The sequence below is a fragment of the Triticum urartu genome, chromosome 2A (assembly GCF_056163025.1).
Source record: "Triticum urartu cultivar PI428250 chromosome 2A, HENAU_Tu73, whole genome shotgun sequence".
Classification (NCBI taxonomy): Eukaryota; Viridiplantae; Streptophyta; class Magnoliopsida; order Poales; family Poaceae; genus Triticum; species Triticum urartu.
This window is the reverse complement of record NC_141874.1, coordinates 414,734,193-414,748,991: the sequence shown is the minus strand read 5'-3', so window position 1 is coordinate 414,748,991 and position 14,799 is coordinate 414,734,193.

Genomic DNA, 14,799 nt, shown 5'->3' with positions numbered 1-14,799 from the left:
TAGTTGGCGAGACGACAACGACGCTACGATGGAGATCAAGGTCAAGCCGGTGACGATGGAGATCATGACAGTGCTTTGGAGATGGAGATCAAAGGCACAAGATGATGATGGCCATATCATGTCACATATTTTGATTACATGTGATGTTTATCTTTTATATGCATCTTATTTTGCTTAGTACGGCGGTAGCATTATAAGATGACCCCTCACTAAATTTCAAGGTATAAGTGTTCTCCCTGAGTATGCACCGTTGTGATAGTTCGTCGTGCCGAGACACCATGTGATGATCGGGTGTGATAAGCTCTACATTCAAATACAATGGATGCAAGCCAGTTTTGCACGTGCAGAATACTCGGGTTAAACTTGACGAGCCTAGCATATGCAGATATGGCCTCGGAACACTGAGACCGGAAGGTCGAGCGTGAATCATATAGTAGATATGATCAACATAGAGATGTTCACCATTGAAAACTACTCCATCTCATGTGATGATCGGACATGGTTTAGTTGATATGGATCACGTGATCATTTAGATGACTAAAGGGATGTCTATCTAAGTGGGAGTTCTTAAGTAATATGATTAATTGAATTTTAATTTATCATGAACTTAGTCTTGATAGTATTTGAAAATTTATGTTGTAGATCAATAGCTCGTGATGTAGCTCCCCATTTATTTTTGATATGTTCCTAGAGAAAAATAGGTTGAAATATGATAGTAGCAATGATGCGGACTTGGTCCGTGATCTAAGGATTATCCTCATTGCTGCACAGAAGAATTATGTCCTTGATGCACCACTAGGTGACAGACCTATTGTAGGAGCAGATGCAGACGTTATGAACGTTTGACAAAGCTCGGTATGATGACTACTTGATAGTTTAGTGCACCATGCTTTACGGCTTAGAACGGAACTTCAAAAATGTTTTGAACGCCACGGAGCATATGAGATGTTCCAAGAGATGAAATTAGTATTTCAGTATCATGCCCGTGTCGAGAGGTATGAGACCTTTGACAAATACTTTGCCTACAAGATGGAGGAGAATAGCTCAACCAATGAGCATGTGCTCAGGATGTCTGAGTACTACAATCGCTTGAGTCAAGTGGGAGTTAATCTTCGAGATAATATAGTGATTGATAGAGTTCTCTAGTCACTATCACCAAGTTACTGGAACTTTGTGATGAACTATAGTATGCAAGGGATGACGAAAACGATTCCCGAGCTCCTCGCGATACTGAAATCGGCGAAGGTAGAAATCAAGAAAGAGCATCAATTGTTGATGGTTAACAAGACCACTAGTTTCAAGAAAAGGGCAAAGGAAACGAAAGGGAACTTCAAGAAGAATGACAAGCAAGTTGTCACTCCCATGAAGAAGCCCAAAGCTAAACCTAAGCCTGAAACTGAGTGCTTCTACTGCAAAGGGAATGGTCACTGGAAGCAGAAATACCCCAAATAATTGGCGGATAAGAAGGATAGAAAAGTGAACAAAGGTATATTTGATATACATGTTATTGATGTGTAATTTACTAGTGTTCATAGTAACCCCAGGGTATTTGATATCGGTTCAGTTGCTATGATTAATAACTTGAAACTGTAGTTGCAAAATGAACAGAGACTAGTTAAGGGCGCGGTGACGATGTGTGTTGGAAGTGATTCCAAGATTGATATGATCATCATCGCACACTCCCTATACTTTCGGGATTAGTGTTGAACGTAAATAAATGTTATTTGGCGTTTGCATTAAGCATGAATATGATTTGATCATGTTTATTGTAATACGGTTACTCATTTAAGTCAGAGAATAATTGTTGTTCTGTTTACATGAATAAAACCTTCTATGGTCATACACCCAATGTAAATGGTTTACTGAATCTCGATCGTGGTGATGCACATATTCATAATATTGATGCCAAAAGATGCAAAGTTGATAATGATAGTGCAACATATTTGTGGCACTGTTGTCTAGGTCATATTGGTGTAAAGCGCATGAAGAAACTCCATGCAGATGGACTTTTGGAACCACTTGATTATGAATCATTTGATGCTTGCGAACCATGCCTTATGGGCAAGATGACTAAATATCGGTTCTCCGGAACAATGGAGCGAGCTACTGACTTATTGGAAATAATATATACCGATGTATGCGGCCCGATGAGTATTGAGGCTCGCGGCGGGTATTGTTATTTTCTAACCCTCACAGATGATTTGAGCAGATATGGGTATATCTACTTAATGAAACACAAGTCTGAAACATTTGAAAATTTCAAAGAATTTCAGAGTGAAGTGGAGAATCATCGTAACAAGAAAATAAAGTTTCTACGATCTGATCGCGAAGGCGAATATTTGAGTTACGAGTTTGGCCTTCATTTAAACAACATGGAATTGTTTCACAACTCACGTCACCTGGAACACCACAGTGTATTGGTGTGTCCGAACATCGTAACCGCACTTTATTAGATATGGTGCGATCTATGATGTCTCTTACTGATTTACCACTATTGTTTTGGGGTTATGCATTAGAGACAGCTGCATTCACGTTAAATAGGGCACCATCTAAATCCATTGAGATGACACCGTATGAACTGTGGTTTAGCAAGAAACCTAAGCTGTCGTTTCTTAAAGTTTGGGGCTGCGATGCTTATGTGAAAAAGTTTTAACCAGATAAGATCGCACCCAAATTGGAGAAATGCGTCTTCATAGGATACCCAAAGGAGACTGTTGGGTACACCTTCTATCACAGATCCGAAGGCAAGGTATCCGTTCCTAAGAATGGATCCTTTCTAGAGAAGGAGTTTCTCTCGAAAGAAGTGAGTGGGAGGAAAGTATAACTTGATGAGGTAATTGTACCATCTCCCGAATTAGAAAGTAGTTCATCATAGAAATCAGTTCCAGTGATGCCTACACCAATTAGTGAGGAAGTTAATGATGATGATCATGAAACTTCAGATCAAGTTACTACCGAACCTCGTAGGTCAACCAGAGTACGTTCCGCACCAGAGTGGTACGGTAATCCTATTCTGGAAGTCATGTTAGTAGACCATGACGAACCTACGAACTATGAGGAAGCGACGATGAGCCCAGATTCCGCAAAATGGCTTAAGGCCATGAAATCTGAGATGGGATCCATGTATGAGAACAAAGTGTGGACTTTGGTGGACTTGCCCGATGATCGGCAAGCCATTGAGAATAAATGGATCTTCAAGAGGAAGATGGACGCTGATGGTAGTGTTACTATCTACAAAACTCGAATTGTCGCAAAAGGTTTTCGACAAGTTCAAGGTGTTGACTACGATGACATTTTCTCACTCGTATCGATGCTTAAGTCTGTCCGAATCATGTTAGCAATTGCCGCATTTATGAAATCTGGCAAATGGATATCAAAATTACATTCCTTAATGGATTTATTAAAGAAGAGTTGTATATGATGCAACCAGAAGGTTTTGTCAATCCTAAAGGTGCTAACAAAATGTGCAAGCTCCAGCGATCCATCTATGGACTAGTGCAAGCATCTTGGAGCTGGAATATACACTTTGATGAGTTGATCAAAGTATATAGTTTTATACAGACTTGCGGTGAAGCTTGTATTTACACGAAAGTGAGTGGGAGCACTACGACCTTTCTAATAAGTATATGTGAATGACATATTATTGATCAAAAATGATGTAGAATTTTCTGGAAAGCATAAAGGAGTATTTGAAAGGAGTTTTTCAAAAGAAAGACCTCGATGAAGCTGCTTACATATTGGGCATCAAGATCTATAGAGATAGATCAAGACGCTTGATAAGAATTTCGACGAGTACATACCTTCATAAGATTTTGAAAGGATTTCAAAATGGATCAGTCAAAGAAGGAGTTATTGCCTGAATTGTAAGGTATGAAGTTGAGTAAGACTCAAAACCCGACCACGACAGAAGATAGAGAGAGAATGAAAGTCATTCCCTATTCCTCAGCCATAGGTTCTATAAAGTATGCCATGCTGTATACTAGACCTATTGTGTACCTTGCCATGAGTTTGGCAAGGGGATACAATAGTGATCCAGGAGTAGATCACTGGACAACAGTCAAAATTATCCTTAGGTACCTAAAGAGGACTAAGGAAATGTTTCTCGGTTATGGAGGTGACAAAGAGTTCGTCATAAAGAGTTACGTCGATGCAAGCTTTGACACCGATCTGGATGACTCTAAGTCTCAATCTAGATACATATTGAAAGTGGGAGCAATTAGCTAGAGTAGCTCCGTGTAGAGCACTGTAGACATAGAAATTTGCAGAATACATACAGATCTGAATGTTGTGGACCCATAGACTAAAATTTCTCTCACAAGTAAAACATGATCATACCTTATTACTCTTTGGTGTTAATCACATAGTGATGTGAACTAGATTATTGACTCTAGTAATCCTTTGAATGTTGGTCACATGGTGATGTGAACAATGGGTGTTAATCACATAAAGATGTGAACTATTGGTGTTAAATCACATGGTGATGTGAACTAGATTATTGACTCTAGTGCAAGTGGGAGACTGAAAGAAATATGCCATGGAGGCAATAATAAAATTGTTATTTATATTTCCTTATATCATAATAAATGTTTACTATTCATGCTAGAATTGTATTAACCGGAAACTTGGTACATGTGTGAATACATAGACAAAACAGAGTGTCCCTAGTATGCCTCTACTTGACTAGATCGTTAATCAAAGATGGTTAAGTTTCCTGACCATGGACATGTGTTGTCATTTGATGAATAGGATCACATCATTGGAGAATGATGTGATGGACAAGACCCATCCGTTAGCTTAGCATTATGATCATTAAGTTTTATTGCTATTGCTTTCACCATGACTTATACATGTTCCTATGAATATGAGATTATGCAACTTCTGAATACCTGAGGAACACCTTGTGTGCTATCAAACGTCACAACGTAACTGGGTGATTATAAAGATGCTCTACAGGTATCTCCGAAGGTGTTTGTTGGGTTGGCATAGATCGAGATTAGGATTTGTCACTCCGAGTATCGGAGAGGTATCTCTGGGCCCTCTCGGTAATGCACATCACTATAAGCCTTGCAAGCAATGTGACTAATGAGTTAGTTGCGGGATGATGCACTACGGTGCGAGTAAAGAGACTTGTCGGTAACGAGATTGAACTAGGTATGATGATACCAACGATCGAATCTCGGGCAAGTAACATACTGATGCCAAAGGGAACAACGTATGTTGTTATGCGGTTTGACTAATAAAGATCTTCGTAGAATATTGATAACCCACAAGTATAGGGGGTCAATTGTAGCCTCTTTCGATAAGTAAGAGTGTCGAACCCAATGAGGAGCTAAAGATAGAACAAGTATTCCCTCAAGTTCTATCGACCACCGATACAACTCTACGCACGCTTAACATTCGCTTTACCTAGAACAAGTATGAAACTAGAAGTACTTTGTAGGTGTTTTTGGATAGGTTTGCGAGATAATAAGGAGCGTAAATAAAAAGTAGGGGCTGTTTATATAAAGACACAACTAAATTAGTTTTAGTAAAGAGCTTTTTGTTACGAGAAAGTTATTTGTCCCTAGGCAATCGATAACTAGACCGGTAATCACTATTGCAATTTTATATGAGGGAGAGGCATAAGCTAACATACTTTCTCTTATTCGATGATATGCACTTATGATTGGAACTCTCGCAAGCATCCACAACTACTAAAGATTCATTAAGGTAAAACCCAACCATATCATTAAAGTATCAAGTCCCCTTTATCCCATACGCAAACAACCTACTTACTCGGGTCTGTGCTTCTGTCACTCATGCCACCCACCATAAGCAAATCATGAACATATTGCTAACCCTATAGCGGGGATCCCTCACGCTTGCGCAACACGGAGAGCACCATAGGACATCACCAATAATAAAACATGCAACTCAAACCAATCACGATCATCAATTAACCCATAGGACAAAACGGATCCACTCAAACATCATAGAATAGCCATACATCATTGGGAAATAATATATAGCGTTGAGCACCATGTTTAAGTAGAAATTATAGCAGGTAAGAGAGAGGTTACACGCTGCATAGAGGGGGGAAGAGTTGATGTTGATGGCGGTGAAGTTGTTGGTGAAGATTGCGGTGATGACGATGGCCCCCGGTGGCACTCCGACGCCACCGGAAGCGAGGGGGAGAGAGCCCCCCTTCTTCTTCTTCCTTGACCTCCTCCCTAGATGGGAGAAGGGTTTCCCCTCTGGTCCTTGGTCTCCATGGCCCGGGAGGGGCGAGAGCCCCTCCGAGATTGGATCTGTCTCTCTGTCTCTCTCTCTGTTTCTGCGTTCTCTGTATCTGCCCTTTCACCGTTTCATGTATATATGGAGATCCGTAACTCCGATTGGCCTGAAATCTTCGCTGTGATTTTTTTTACCAAAAATTAGCTTTCTTGCGTCCGAAGTTGAGCAGCAACTGCCTTACAGGGGGCCCACGAGTGGGGTAGGCGCGCCCAAGAGGTAGGCGCGCCCCTTGCCTCATGGCCACCTCGGGCACCGTCTCGCGTTGATTCTTCTTTTGGAATTTTCCAAATATTCCAAAAATATTCTCCGTCTGTTTTTATCCCATTTGGATTCCGTTTGAAATGGATATTCTGCGAAACAAAAATATGCAACAAACAGGAACTGGCACTGGGCACTGGATCAATATGTTAGTCCCAAAAATAATATAAAAAGTTGCCAAAAGTATATGAAAGTTGTATAATATTGGCATGGAACAATCAAAAATTATAGATACGGCGGAGACGTATCAACATCCCCAAGCTTAATTCCTGCTCGTCCTCGAGTAGGTAAATGATAAAAAAGATAATTTTTGATGTGGAATGCTACCTAGCATAATCTTGATCACATAATATAATCATGGCATGAATATTAAGACACAAGTGATTCAAAGCAATAGTCTATCATTTGACATAAAAACAATAATACTTCAAGCCTACTAATAAAGCAATCATGTCTTTTCAAAATAACATGGCCAAAGAAAGTTATCCCTACAAAATCATATAGTCTGGCTATGCTCCATCTTCACCACACAAAATATTCACATCATGCACAACCCCGATGACAAGCCAAGCAATTGTTTCATACTTTTGACATTCTCAAACCTTTTCAACTTTCACGCAATACATGAGCGTGAGCCATGGACATAGCACTATAGGTGGAATAGAATGGTGGTTGTGGAGAAGACAAAAAGGAGAAGATAGTCTCACATCAACTAGGCATATCAACGGGCTATGCAGATGCCCATCAATAGATATCAATGTGAGTGAGTAGGGATTGCCATGCAATGGATGCACTAAGAGCTATAAGTGTATGAAAGCTCGGACTGAAAACTAAGTGGGTGTGCATCCAACTTGCTTGCTCATGAAGACCTAGGGCATTTGAGGAAGCCCATCGTTGGAATATACAAGCCAAGTTCTATAATGAAATTTCCCACTAGATATGAAAGTGATAACTCAAGAGACTCTCTATATGAAGAACATTATGCTACTCTGAAGCACAAGTGTGGTAAAAGGATAGTAACATTGCCCCTTCTCTCTTTTTCTCTCATTTTTTTCTCTTTTTTTGCGCCTTCTTTTTTTGGCCTTTCTCTTTTTTTCGTCCGGAGTCTCATCCCGACTTGTGGGGGAATCATAGTCTCCATCATCCTTTCCTCACTGGGGCAATGCTCTAATAATGATGATCATCACACTTTTATTTACTTACAACTCAATATTACAACTCGATACTAGAACAAATATATGACTCTATATGGATGCCTCTGGCGGTGTACCGGGATGTGCAATGATCTAGCATAGCAATGACATCAAAAAACGGACAAGCCATGAAAACATCATGCTAGCTATCTTACGATCATGCAAAGCAATATGACAATGAATGCTCAAGTCATGTATATGATGATGATGGAAGTTGCATGGCAATATATCTCGGAATGGCTATGGAAATGCCATAATAGGTAGGTATGGTGGCTGTTTTGAGGAAGGTATATGGTGGGTTTATGGTACCGGCGAAAGTTGCGCGGTACTAGAGAGGCTAGCAATGGTGGAAGGGTGAGAGTGCGTATAATCCATGGACTCAACATTAGTCATAAAGAACTCACATACTTATTGCAAAAATCTATTAGTTATCGAAACAAAGTACTACGCGCATGCTCCTAGGGGGTAGATTGGTAGGAAAAGACCATCGCTCGTCCCCGACCGCCACTCATAAGGAAGATAATCAATAAATACCTCATGCTCCGACTTTGTTACATAAAGGTTCACCATACGTGCATGCTAAGGGAATCACAAACCTCAACACAAGTATTTCTACTAATCCACACCTACCCACTAGCATGACTCTAATATCACCATCTTTATATCGCAAAACTATTGCAAGGAATCAAACATATTATATTCAGTGATCTACAAGTTTTATGTAGGATTTTATGACTAACCATGTGAATGACCAATTCCTGTCATCTCTCTAAATACATATAAGTGAAGCAAGAGAGTTTAATTATTTCTACAAAAGATATGCCCACTCTCTAACAAATATAAGTGAGGCAAAAGAGCATTCTACAAATGGTGGTTTTCTATGCAAAGAGAAACAGGAAATCCAAACTTCAAATGATATAAGTGAAGCACATGAAGCATTCTATAAAGCCATACTCAAAAGATATAAGTGAAGTGCAAAGAGCATTCTATAAATCAACCAAGGATTATCTCATACCAGCATGGTGCATAAAATAAAAATGAAAACTAAATTCAAAAGACGCTCCAAGATTGCACATATCGCATGAATGAAACGAATCCGAAAACATACCGATACTTGTTGAAGAAAGAGGGGATGCCTTCCGGGGCATCCCCAAGCTTAGACGCTTGAGTCTCCTTGAATATTTACTTGGGGTGCCTCGGGCATCCCCAAGCTTGAGCTCTTGCCTCTCTTCCTTCTTCTCACATCGAGACCTTCTCGATCATCGAACACTTCATCCACACAAAACTTCAACAAAAAACTCGGTAAGATCCGTTAGTATAATAAAGCAAATCACTACTCTAAGTACTGTTGCAAACCAATTCATATTTTGTTTTGGCATTGTGTCTACTGTAGTATAACTTTTCCATGGCTTAATCCACTGATATAAATTGATAGTTTCATCAAAACAAGCAAACTATGCATCAAAAATAGAACCTGTCAAAAACAAAATAGTCTGTAGCAATCTGAACATTCACCATACTTCTGGTACCCCAAAAATTCTACCAAAATTAGGAAAAATAAACAATTTGTATAGAAAGACAGTGCAGAAAGAATCAGAACTGTTTGACCTTCTAGTAAAAAAATGTAAAATCGTGCACTACAGCCAAAGTTTCTGTCCTACACCGCACAAACCAACAAGCATTATAAACATACTAAAGGCAAACCTTGGCACATTATTTTAATATTTAAACTTTATAAAAGCACACAACAGAAATAAATGACTCTCTAAAACTTCCGGGTTGTCTCCCTGGCAGCGCTTTCTTTAAAGCCATTAAGCTACGCATATAGTGCTCAAGTAATGGATCCACCCGGATCCCAAGGTATATCAAAGCCAATTTTAATTAACAATGATTTGGCATTTAGTAGTGAGCATAAAGAAACATATATCAAGTAATAATGAAGTCTAACTCTCTTCATATGCATCGGCATGTCATAAAAGAACAATTCATGCACACCTAGTAAAGGCCAATGCATAGTATAAACAGTTTCTTGCAATTTTTATCATATGGGAAACATAGAGAGGTGGAAATATAGTTCCTCTCATAATAATTGCAAGTAGGAGCATCAAGCACATGCATATTATATTCATCAAAATCATCATGTGCAACGGTATAAGGCAACCCATCAATATAATCCTTAATAAGAACAAACTTCTCCGATATAGTGTAGTCGGGAGAATTCAAAAAGATAATAGGACTATCATGCGTGGGTGCAATAGCAACAATTTCATGTTTAACATAAGGAACTATAGCAAGTTCATCTCCATAAGCATCATTCATATTGGCATCTTGGCCACAAGCATAGCAAGCATCATCAAAAAGGGATATTTCAAGAGAATCAACGAGATCATAACAATTATTATAGCAATCATCCTTCGGTAAGCACGAAGGGAAATTACACAATGTATGAGTTGAAGAGTTACTCTCATTAGAAGGTGGGCACGGGTAGCTAATCCGCTCTTCCTCCTTTTGTTCTTCGCTCTCCTCATCATCTTTTTCATCCAATGAGCTCACAGTTTCATCAATTTCTTCTTCCATAGATTCCTGCAAAATATTAGTCTCTTCTTGGACAGCGGAGACTTTCTCAATAAATGCATCAATATCGGAATTATATTCATAATTATCATAGCAATATTTCAATATAGCAAAAATTTTAGGCCTATAAACATCATCATCAAAAGCTTCATACTTTTCAAACAAAGATTCAATTTCATAAGCACCCTTAAAAGCAACAAATTCTTTTATTTGTTCCACATCATAGTAATCATATATACCTCTGGCATAAGAAGCCAAGGTTTCATTATCATTGAATTCGCATGAAAAGGGAAGGTGTGGAGACTTCATCCTAGAGCAACAAGTATAATCATATCTCAAGCATAGTTGCCTAGCATACCACTTCAACATATAAATTTGATCCCATAATAGTTTCCCTTTTTGAGTCAAGCGATAATCCCTAAAGTATTCACGTTGGTCCAACGTGTCTCCCATTACATAATTGAATGAGGTTTTCTCATGATTATCAAAGTGGTACATAATATTTTTCACATATTGAGCATCGGGGGTTTTAGGAGGTTCCCCTCTCCATGAGCAGCAAGTACACCTAATTTTTTGGTATTTCGTGTTCCATATCCATAACTAAAGATAAAGAACAACTAAGAACAGCAAATAAAAATTACTTAGAGATAAAGCAAACAAGCACACACGAGAATATTCACCCCATGCTATTGCTCCCCGCAACGGCGCCAGAAAAAGGTCTTGATAACCCACAAGTATAGGGGATCAATTGTAGCCTCTTTCGATAAGTAAGAGTGTCGAACCCAACGAGGAGCTAAAGGTAGAACAAGTATTCCCTCAAGTTCTATCGACCACCGATACAACTCTACGCACGCTTAACGTTCGCTTTACCTAGAACAAGTATGAAACTAGAAATACTTTGTAGGTGTTTTTGGATAGGTTTGCAAGATAATAAAGAGAGCATAAATAAAAATTAGGGGCTGTTTATATAAAGATAGAACTAAATTAGTTTTAGTAAAGAGCTTTTTGTTATGAGAAAGTTATTTGTCCCTAGGCAATCAATAACTAGACCGGTAATCACTATTGCAATTTTATATGAGGGAGAGGCATAAGCTAACATACTTTCTCTTCTTGGATGATATGCACTTATGATTGGAACTCTAGCAAGCATCCGCAACTACTAAAGATTCATTAAGGTAAAACCCAACCATAGCATTAAAGTATCAAGTCCCCTTTATCCCATACGCAAACAACATACTTACTTGGGTATGTGCTTCTGTCACTCACGCACCCACCATAAGCAAATCATCAACATATTGCTAACCCTACAGCGGGGATCCCTCACGCTTGTGCGACACGGAGAGCACCATAGGACAGCACCAATAATAAAACATGCAACTCAAACCAATCACGATCATCAATTAACCCATAGGACAAAACAAATCTACTCAAACATCATAGAATAGCCATACATCATTGGGAAATAATATATAGCGTTGAGCACCATGTTTAAGTAGAAATTACAGCGGATAAGAGAGAGGTTACACCGCTGCATAGAGGGGGGAAGAGTTGATGTTGATGGCGGTGAAGTTGTTGGTGAAGATCGCGGTGATGACGATGGCCCCCGGTGGCACTCCGGCGCCACCGGAAGCGAGGGGGAGAGAGCCCCCCTTCTTCTTCTTCTTCCTTGACCTCCTCCCTAGATGGGAGAAGGGTTTTCCTCTGGTCCTTGGTCTCCATGGCCCGGGAGGGGCGAGAGCCCCTCCGAGATTGGATCTGTCTCTCTGTCTCTCTCTGTTTTTGCGTTCTCTGTATCTGCCCTTTCACCGTTTCGTGTATATATGGAGATCCGTAACTCTGATTGGCCTGAAATCTTCGCCGTGATTTTTAACCAAAAAATAGCCTTCTTGCGTCCAAAGTTGAGCAGCAACTGCCTTACAGGGGGCCCACGAGGGGGGTAGGCGCGCCCAGGGGGGCAGGAAGTTGCCAAAAGTATACGAAAGTTGTATAATATTGGCATGGAACAATAAAAAATTATAGATACGACAGAGACGTATCAAATATGTAGGAGCCAATATGAGCATCCAGGTTCGCTATTGGCTATTGACCGGACATGTGTCTCGGTCATGTCTACATAGTTCTCAAACCCGTAGGGTCCGCACGCTTAATGTTCGATGACGATTTGTATTATGAGTTATGTGAATTGATGACCAAAGTTTGTTTGTAGTCCCGGATGAGATCACAGACATGACGAGGAGTACCGAAATGGCTGAGAGGTAAAGATTCTTATATTGGAAGGTTAGATTAGGACACTGGAATGGTTTCGGGAAGTTTTGGAGTACCGGGGGTTACCGGACCCCCCCCCCCCGGGAAGGTATTGGGCCAACATGGGCCTTAGTGGAGAAGAGAGGGCCGACCATAGGAGGTGGCGCGCGCCCCCCTTGCCAATCCGAATTGGACAAGGGGTGGGGGCGGCGTTCCCCCCTTTTCCTCTCCTACTCCTTCTCTCTTTCCCCCTTTGCTATTCCAGAAAAGGAAAAAAAAGGAGATGGGAATCCTACTAGGACTAGGGAGTCCTAGTAGGACTCCCAACACTTGGCACGCCCCTAGGGGGCCGGCCTACTCCTCCTCCCTCCTTTATATACGGGGGCAGGGGAGCACCCTAGAACACACAAGATCAATTGTCTTAGCCGTGTGCGGTGCCCCCTCCGCAGTTACACACCTCAGTCATATCGTCGTAGTGCTTAGGCGAAGCCCTGCGCCGGTAACTTCATCATCATCGTCGCCACGCCATCGTGCTGACGGAACTCTCCCTCATCCTCAACTGGATCAAGAGCTCGAGGGACGTCATCGTGCTGAACGTGTGCTGAACACGGAGGTGCCGTACATTCGGTACTTGGACCACTCGGATCGTGAAGACGTTCGACTACATCAACCGCGTTACTAAACGCTTCCGCTTTCGGTCTACGAGGGTTTGTGGACACACTCTCCCCTCTCGTTGCTATGCATCTCCTAGATAGATTTTGTGTGATTGTAGGAAAATCTTTTGAATTACTACGTTTCCCAACATTAACACCACTGAGAGGGGATGACTGGGAACTGGATTTTAGTAGGCACGAAAGGCCCTCTGCTGCAATTAAGAATAGGTAGGGGGAAATTGGATCTTCCTGTCGAATACCTCTTGTTGGTTTGAACTGCTCAAGCTTTTCACCATTGAATAACACCTAGAAAGACACTGATTTTACCATACCCATGACCACTTCAATCCATGATCGAGAGAAACCAAGTTTGTTCATAATTGCCTGTAAATATTCTCACTCTACTCTGTCATAGGCCTTCATCATATCCAACTTCAGAGCACAGAAACTGTTAGTTTTAGACATGTTTCTTTTCATGAAGTGTAAGCACTCGTAAGCACAAATAATGTTATCCGTGATCAACCTACCAGGCACAAAAGCTGACTGATCCTCCGAGATAATACCAGGTAGGATGATTTTTAACCTGTTTGCAACAACCTTGGAGGCAATTTTAGACAAAACATTGCATAGACTGATGGTCCTAAACTGTGTCAACTGAGTGGGATGTGTTACCTTGGGGATCAAGACCAATACCTGATACGTCTCCAATGTATTTATAATTTTTTATTGTTCTATGCTGTTTTATTATCAATCTTGGATGTTTTATAATCATTTTATAGTCATTTTATATCATTTTTTGGTACTAACCTATTGACATAGTGCCAAGTGCCAGTTGCTATTTTTTCCATGTTTTTTACATCGCGGGAAATCAATATCAAACGGAGTCCAAATGCCACGAAACTCCATGATGATTTTTCATGGGTCAGAAGGAAGGCAATGGGCCCTAGTTGCACCTGGGGGGTGCCCCGAGGGGAGGCACAACCCACCAGGGCGCGCTAGGAGGCCCAGGCGCGCCCTGGTGGGTTGTGCCCACCTCGGGTGCCCCCCGGACCGCCTCTTTGCTCTATAAATACCCCCAAAATACCAGAACCCTAAAAACGTCAACAAAATATTCATCCAACCGCCGTAGAGTCCAGAACCACCAGATCCAATCTAGACACCATCACGGAGGGGTTCACCACTACCATTGGTGCCTCTCCGATGATGTGTGAGTAGTTCTTTGTAGACCTTCTGGTCCGTAGTTAGTAGCTAGATGGCTTCCTCTCTCTCACTGAATTCTCAATACAATGGTCTCTTGGAGATCCATATGACGTAACTCTTTTGAGTGTGTTTGTTGGGATCTGATGAACTTCGAGTTTATGATCAGTTATATCTTTTTATATCCATGAAAGTTATTTGAGTTTCTTTGATCTCTTATATGCATGATCTCTTATAGCCTCGTATTTCTTCTTTGATATTTGGGTTTTGTTTGGCCAACTTGATCTATTTATCTTGCAATGGGAAGAGGTGCCCGGTAGTGGGTTCGATCTTTACGGTGCTTGATCCCAGTGACAGAAAGGGAACTGACACGTATGTATCGTTGCTACTGAGGATAATAAGATGGG